This window comes from Alligator sinensis, unplaced genomic scaffold, assembly GCF_000455745.1.
Source record: "Alligator sinensis unplaced genomic scaffold, ASM45574v1 scaffold264_1, whole genome shotgun sequence".
NCBI lineage: Eukaryota > Metazoa > Chordata > Crocodylia > Alligatoridae > Alligator > Alligator sinensis.
Window position 1 is genome coordinate 5,460,223 of NW_005841831.1, and position 8,674 is coordinate 5,468,896.

General features: G+C 47.1%; 1 non-coding gene across 1 annotated transcript; it reads left to right on the plus strand.

Annotated features, from left to right (window-relative positions):
- Positions 1 to 3,385: 3,385 nt before the first annotated feature.
- On the plus strand, positions 3,386 to 3,459 carry TRNAT-AGU. Its single transcript has one exon. It is a non-coding gene; the product is annotated as a tRNA-Thr (tRNA).
- The last annotated feature ends 5,215 nt before the right edge of the window (positions 3,460 to 8,674 follow it).

Consider the following 8,674-nt stretch of genomic DNA (forward strand, 5'->3'; position numbering starts at 1 on the left):
GCAGGGAACTGTCCCTGTGCAGAGAGCTCCTGGCTCTGTGATTGGAGGAGGGGTTGGGAGATTCCTTTGTGTCCCCCAGAGCTGTCTGCTGCCAGGGTGGGCTCCAAGCTCAGACCCTGGCCTGCACAATGCCCCCCTGCCCCGGCAGCAGGCATCTCCTGCCCTGGCTCTGTGATTGGAGGTGGGTCTGGGACACTGCTCCCTGCCCCTGGGAGCTGCCTGCTGCCAGGGCAGGGGGACATTGAGCTAGCCGAGCTCTGAGCTCAGAGCCCAGCTAAGAAGCATGGAGCTCCTGGGGGTAGGGAACAATCTCCCATCCGTTGCTGCCCAGCTGACTGAAAGCAAATTTGCTGCCAGTTGGCTGTCTACACATGCATTACTGCACAGTAATTACTTCGTACTGTATACAGGTCCAATGTACCCAAACCTAACTTCCCTGGCCTCTTATATTAAAAACTAGTGAATTGCCCATCAAGAATGACAGGGAGTGCCACCACCTACCACCCTGAGCCACCGCCACCTCCCAGGAGCAGGGTTTGGCAGGGGGGAGGAAGCTTGCCCTGCCGTTCCCTCCATCTCCCTCCACCCCCCTCGGCCAGCACCCCGTGCTGCCGCTGCCTCCAGCACCGCTGGCCTTCCCCCCTGCTCTATCTCCTCCATCACCGCCATCATGGTGGCACTCCGCACTCTGATTGGTTGTTTCACTAACCAATCAGAGTGCTCCACGAGCATTATGGACAGACAGACAGACTAAGCCCTTTATTATATAAGAATGTTAAAAGCAGTTAAAACATGTTACCACTGTGAAAACAAAAACTACCCATGCAGTGTGGACATGTAAGTATCCATACAGCCTCTGGGCATGAGAGCAGGCTATGCATAGGCCAGGCAAGTTACATGGCTACATATATGTGTACACTGGACATTGCCATTGGCAATCTTTTGATTCAAAGATGATTTCTATCATGGCTCATTGATGGGTCTTGAAGTGACTTAGGAGTCCAAGATCTGTCCACACAAGTTTCTGTTCTTTCTGCAGGGGAGAGTAGGCCATAGATCGTGATTTATCTCCTTTTCCTTCCTCCAATCTATCTTCTTTGCTTCAAGGGCAAGATGATTTACCTCAAAGCAGACTGCTGCTTAGTTGAGGTTGTGGCACCATTGGAGCTGGTTAGCAGCCAGCTCCACCCAGCTTTTGATATCAGCATCTACTTTCTTGAGGTATGCCTTCAGTGTGTCCTTGTAGCATTTTCTCTGGCTGCCATGAGATCTCAGGCCACAACAAAACTAGGAATAGAGCACTTGTTTTGCAGTTGAGAGGTGGGCATCTACACACAATGTCTCATCCAGCAAACTTGAAGCTTTAGGATCATACTGACTCAGTACTGGTAACACTGGCTTCAGCAAGCATGCTGCTGTTTGTGCAGTGATTTTCCCACTTGATGAGCTGATTTTTCTGGAGGCACCATTGGTGGTACCTCTCCAGGCTCTTAAGATGTCAATGGTAGGCCACCCACATTCAGGGAGAGTGCGGATGATGACTGCATTGTAGACCTAGATCTTGGTGTCTTTCTTGAGACTACAATCAATAAAAATATGGCAAAACAATTTCCTAAAGGATATGATTACACACCAGATCTGGGGCCGGATGTCCTCATCAATCCTCTAATGGAGGTTCCTACCAAGGTAAGGGAAGTGATCAACTACCTTCAAAGTTTTCCCCCCAGTGGTAATTTGAGGAGTGGGAGGGAGTCACATTCATGGCCTGGAGCAGGATGATTGAGCAATTGAGTATTCTTGAGGTTGAGAGAGAGGCCCAAAGTTCAGTAGGTTTCTGCAAAGATATCCAGCACAGTCTGGAGGTTTTTCTCGGTGTGTACAAGGATGCTATAGTCATCAGTTTACTGAAGGTCAAGGATGGCTGTTTTGAATACTTTGGTCTTTGAGCAAAAACATCCCAGATTGAAAAGCATATGTGTGTACTGAACATGCAAGAGATACAAAACTATAGTCAGACAAAAACGTTAAATACCAGAGGATAAGGGCCCTTTTATGTTTTAACTCCAAAAGCTGAATAGTTTACCCAAAATGCAGAAGACCTGGTTTCCAGGCTTCCTCATCCACAGACAACTTGACACTGTGCTTCTCCAGCTTCCCAACACATTCCTCTAACAAGCAAGCCACCGGTTAGGCATTAGCCAGTGCATTCTCTAGTCTTTCTTTTGAAGTTGGCAGCTAAGAAGGCAGCTATAGTAAAAAAAAATAAGCCTGAGAGTGTGTGACACAGTGAAGCAGATGCTACTTTGGAAGGTTTGGGTTCTGTCCTGGACCCTTGCTGCCATGAGGCAGAAACTTCTTTGCTATTCTGTCCATTTTATCCAATGACTATTAAATGCAAGGTCTAGTAGGTCAGCATCCACACATTCACTGGAAAAAAACTCAGTGGCCTGGGCTTAAAACCAAATGATGAGACATTAGAGAGGTGCAGGTTCAAAACTTGTCTGGGTGAAGGAGCATCCTGGTACTCTGTTTCTGGGTATGCATTTTAACCACTCAGCTATTGGAGATAAAAAATGGAGGGCCCTCTTGTTCACTTCTTCTGGAACACCTGATGTACATGCTACATAGCTGCCACATCAGTTTACAACCTACTAAGCAAACCTAGATGTGGTATGGACACTCACGCATCCACACTACACGTGTTATAAAATCAGAAACTGTGCATATGCACCAAACAGCCACTTACACAGCTGGGGAAATGCCATTTAAATGCACAGCGAGTAACAGAAGTGTGTCCCTAGTGACTTAAACCTGGGTCTCTCAGAGTCCTAACCACTGGGCTGTACAGTGGGTATCCATTTCTCTCTCCAAGCCAAGGAATATTTGTTTATGAAAAATCATCAGTGTAACTAAGGGGTGGAGCAGAGGTAGGGCGGAGCAAGGGTAACCAGGCAGCAGCCCCTGGTGCAGTCTTTGGTAGGGAGTGCAAAAATAACTACAGCAGTGGTGGCTGGCCACACCTCCACCACCTGCAGCATAGCAGCCAATACTGCCCAATGCATTGCCACTGCTCAGGTTGTGGAGCTGCCCTATTGTGTCTTTAGCCAGCATGGATCATCTCCAACAGGTAAGCTTGCAAGAGAGCCAATGGGTTGGTGGAATGGGCTAGGAGATATGTAGGGGACTGTTACTCAAATTACTAGTCTGCTGTTGAATTTCAGTCTTCAACAGCTCTTGTGACTGCCCTAATTCCTGGAACATTGAACACCTCTTGATTTGTCCAGGAATTTCATGAAGTTCTATTGACTATGGTATGTTTTCATGAAAAGAGTCAGTTCTGGTGAATCATCACTTTCAAGGACAGAGACCCCCCTACAAAAGAAAAGGCCTTGTAGCTTAGTTGGCTAAAGCACCTGTCTAGTAAACAGGGGATCCTAGGTTCAAATCCCAGCAGGGCCTCCTTTTTGGTGGGGTGGTTATCCTTGCTGAGGTGCTGGTGCCCCTTTCAAGTTGAAGTATGGATGGGATACTGTGCTTACCCATGATTTAGCTAGTAGTGGGTGTTGTTCTTGGCAAGGCACTGATGATGCCTTTTTAAGATCTGATCCCAGGAGCCTTTCCTCTGATTCCAGCAGTCTTTCCTGCCTAAGTGCAGGGGGGCTGGACCCGATGATCTGTAAGGTCCCTTCCAGCCCCTAACAACTATGAAACTATGAAAACCAAATTGTTAGAAACTTCCTAGCCAGCCATACATCCCATTTGGAGCAGGTCTTACAGGGAATCTCATCTTCCAAGCCACCCTGAAACGAGCTGTATTCCAGCTGTCTCACTACTTCTAGAGCCTGATTTGAAGACTAGTGCATTTACACTGACTTCCTTGGGGGCTGAATCTGGGCTACTGTGAGTCTATTTGGGTCAGGTAAGCCAGTAGAAAGGAAGAGAGAAATGGGGCAATTACACTGCTCCTGTCAGAGCAGTAGAAAAGACTCCTTGGTAAGAGAACAAAGACCAGGAAATAACTGCAGAAACTGCCAGTGACTATAATGGAGCCAGAAGTGATGCATGTATTTTTCTGAGGTAACAGGAATGGCTGTGCTCATTGAATGAGCAGCTAATGAAATGCATTACAAGCAGGAAACAGCACTGATGAAGATTACTAGTCTCTTTAGACCTGGGAAAATAAGAGAAAAAAAAGCTTGATTTGCTTCTGTCTTGTATTTGATTTACATGAACCAAAGACTGTGATTTAGTGAACCTCTCTCTAGCTCTTCCAAAACCTCTTTCTCAAGATTTCATTTCCCTACCCCTCTGCCTTTAATTTTGGAGGAGACTGGGTCTTTCATTTCCATCTAGTGTTATCAGGAACAGGTCATTCTCTGCCTCTGAGGCTGCTTTCTCTGAATTACTTGTAGCCTGTTCCTTTATTTCTTTTATTATTAATAATAATCATGCAAAGTACACTGCTGCCTGTAGACCAGCCAGGAACAACACCCCACTGTGCTAGGCACTGTGCAGATGAAGAGCAGCAGCTCAGAAGAGCTTATGCTCTAATTAGAACAAGAGGGAGGAAGGAATTCATGCCTTGTAAACATGTTGGTGGCCAGAAGACTGTTTCTCCCTCCTGTTTATAGCCAGTAGGTTTCTTACTTGGGCTGCTTGCTGGGATACAGTGATATCCTTATTATGCATTTCTGTGTGTTCCTTTTGTTGGTAAGCTTCATGCCTATGTGACTTTAGGGTAGGCTCATCTCTATGAAATGACAGGACTGAAATAAGGAGTTTCCCTATCTCAGAGAGGTTTTGTGAGTACAGTAAAAGCTCTGTTATCTGGCATGAGTGGAGAACAGGGGGTGCCAGTTACCAGGGCTATGCAAAGCTTCGGTCCCTGATTCGATTCAGCAGAGATTCAGCTGCATTCAGTGGCCAAATCTCCGAATCTGAATCAAATCTTTAATCTCTATGAATCGAATCGGAACCCTCCAAATCAATTTGGAAAGATTCGGAAACATTTGGCTATTTGGACCTAGACACAGCTTTAATATTTTTTTCTACCTCTAGGTAGCAGGTGGCTCATGAATGCTGAGATGCTGGGGCACATGGAGTGTCCCACAGAAGCATGGGGGCTCCCCAGTGCGCTCGGCAGCAGACCTGGAAGTAGACCAGAAGCACTTCCAGTCTACTTCTGGGTCCGCTGGGGAGTGTGCTGGGGGGGGGTCCCCTGTGCCCCCGGCTCTGTGACTGGTGCCTCCTGGGTCTGGGGAGGTACCCAGGGTCCCCCTGTAGCCGATTGCTCAGTTGGGGGGACACAGGGGGTATTCCCTTGCGTGCTCCCTGGCAGACCCAGAAGTGGACCAGAAGTACTTTTGGTCCACTTCTGGGTTTGCTGCCGAGCATCCCCCCGTGCTCCTGTGGGACACTCCATCCACCCCACCATCGTATCATTCATGAGCCACACCTGCTACCTCAAGGTATGTAGAAAAAAAATTTAAAGCTGTGTCTATGGCCAAATTGCTGATTCTCCGAATCAGCATTGAATCTTCAAATTCGGATTTGGACAAATCAAATTGGGGACAGTGATCCAAATCAATGAATCGAATCACTGTCCCCAGTTCAGCCTGAATCTGAATCCGAATCGAATACGGCCGGCCCATTTCACGCACTCCTATCGGTTACCTAACAATTCTGATTATCTGAGGCAGGGATTTTCAATCTTTTTTTAAAGAGGGTGTCGGGAGCTACACAGGGGGCAGGGTGGCATTGGCCGCACATGGAGCAGTGGCAGCACAGGGTGGTGGGTGGTAGCAGCGGCCGCTGTGTGCAAGCTTTCCTCCCCCACCCCCCAGCATCTGGCTGGAAATTCCGGTTAATATAGTGGTCCGGATAGCAGAATGCAGGTTAACGCAGGCTTTACTGTATTAGGTAAATACACTCAAGTTGGTGTGATGGCTAGGCAGTCTTCTAGTCAGAGTCATGCAACTACAACAGAGGCAGGCATCAGTGGTGCAATAACATTAAATTTTCCTCCAGGCTATGACTGAATATGTTGTGCCTTTATGGGTCCTGAAATTATACAAAGAAATGAGATGACTAAGTGAACGCCATTTCCCCAGAAGGTTCACTAGGGCAGCAGTTTCTGGCAGCCGGTTTATCTAGGTCTGATGCTTATAAGGATCTAATTTTCATGTGTGTTGGGACAGGGTTGGATTTCCTAGGAAAGTCTGGCTGTGATGCTGAGCCTGGTTTTCAATGTGGCATCTGATTCTTACCTAATTTTCCTAGCTAGGTATTCCCATCAAAATTGTTCTGGGGGCCAGTGGCTTATTTGGTATTTACCCAATAACAATCCAGTATTACTATTTTATTCATTCTAATTGCTGAGAAAACATTATTTTTCCTAGTAGGAGAGCCCTGATTGCTGGTCTCCATCTAGCATCTCATTAGTCATGAACCCAAAAAACCGAATGTCTGTTGAAATCACTTCTCACACTGTGATTTATCTGTACAGTGAGAAAGCAGCAAAGACACCATTATGTCAGCACTGAGACACCCTTCCTACCTCACCTTTCTTGCCTTATGGAGGTGAGGAAGGTACCACCTCCTTGGTAGTATTTGAACTGTTCCTGCATGTAAAGCTTGGCATCCACACAATCACACAAATGTCTACAAAGACAGCTACGCAGACACAAGTGGAAGTGGAAAGAGAAAAGACTCAATTAATTATTGGTGTCTCTCATGCCCTGCAAGGAGGACATGGCTCATAGCTTTATAATGTAGTCCTCATGTTCTTTCAGAGTAGCTCTGTGCCTTTTCCAGGTAAGGTATTACAAAAATATGTGTGTGTACAAACTTGTTTAGATAGATTATTCCCTACCTCACCTTTTCCCACTCCTGCAGGGCAGGAGATATAATTCATCCTTGACAGCCAATTCACATTCCAAACCCCAGTGTGTTGTTCAGTTTTTGCTGAAGGTGGGAAAAGTGCCGTTACAGGATGAACATTGGCAGGGATCCACTCACTGCAATATCTCAAATCAGCTGCAAACCCTTAATAATTATTGGTAGATCAAGAGCAGGCATGACTGCTATCCTGACAATAAGATATACTAACACCAAGTCCTGAATTGCAAAGCAAAGCTCATAGATAGAACAGTATATTCCTAGGGTTACTTGCTTTTAGACCATGAAAACTAAAGACGACCAAACCAATATAGCCACCTCCTTTTTCTTATCTTTGATGATTAATACAGCTCTGAACCTACCATGTCTCTAGAAAAAGCAGTTCTATCTTCTAATCAAAATAACTGCTTAGTAGGTCTCTGCGAGTAGGCAGCTATTCGATTCGGCTTTGGATCCAGCCACTTCAGATGCCAGCAATCCAGTCCAGAATTCCGGATTGGTTTCCTACTTCGATTTGGCTGAAGTGGCTCTGAAGCTTTGGAGCCACTTCGGAGATCCAGCCATAGGCTTTAATGGGGAATCAATGAAATATCTATAACATTGTTGTTTTTTGTCTGATTTGGATGAAACTTGCAGGGGTGGTAGCCTCTGCTGTGGGCATAAAGTCTGCCAAGTTTCAAGAAGATCAGTACAGGGAGTCAGGGGGAACTGCATCCCAAATTCTTGAAAGCAAAACTCATGTCACATGTATGTGTTACACCACAGAGGGGTGACAATTGCCGGGGTGGTAGCCTCTGGTGAGGCCACAAAGCCTGCCAAGTTTCAAGGAGATAAGTGTAGGGGTTTGGGGGGAACTGCACCTCAAGAGGTGGACAAGCAAAACTCATGACATGGGTGACACTGCACGTGTTAAGGTGCAGCAGGGTGAAAGCTGCAGGGATGGTAGCCCCTGCTGAGGCCACGAAGCCTGACACCTGTCAGGGAGATAGGTGCAGGGGGGGTCTGGCTTCTGGGGCCCTGCACCTCTGGCTGCTAACAGGCAAAAAAAAAAAAAGTCCTTTTGAAAAAGTCCTTTTTCAAATATATAGGGAGGATGAAGAAGGCACTGGGAAATGTGTGGCCCCTGCAAGATACACTGGGCAATCTGGTGGTTGCGCCAGAGGAGAAAGCAGACCTCTTTAACAAATTCTTCCCCTCCGTTTTCTTGTGCAGGGACCGGGACTCCCCCACCGTGATTCAAGACCGACTCGAGGGGAACGCCTCCAGACCTAAGGTTGAGGAGGACCAGGTTAGAGCGCTTCTGGAGGGGCTGGACGTGTTTAAATCAGCAGGTCCAGATGCTCTCCACCCCAAGGTGTTGAGGGAGCTAGCAGGGGTTATTGCAGGGCCCTTGGCATGGCTTTGTGCGCACTCGTGGTACCTAAGCCAGGTTCCAGATGATTGGAAGATAGCCAATGTGGTCCCCATCTTTGAAAAGGGGAGGAGGGAGGACCCGGGCAACTATAGGCCCGTCCGTTTTACCTCAATCCTGGGGAAACTCTTTAAGAAGATTATCAAGGAGCACATCTGTGATGGGCCAGCATCGGGGATGATGCTCAAGGGCAACCAGCACGGTTTCATTAGGGGCAGGTTTCATAGACATTAGGGCTAGAAGGGACCTCAGAAGATCATCAAGTCCAGCCCCCCGCCCAAAGGGCAGGAAGTCTGCTGGGGTCATAGGATCCCAGCAAGATAAGCATCCAGTTTCATCTTGAAGGTGTTCAATGAAGATGCTTGA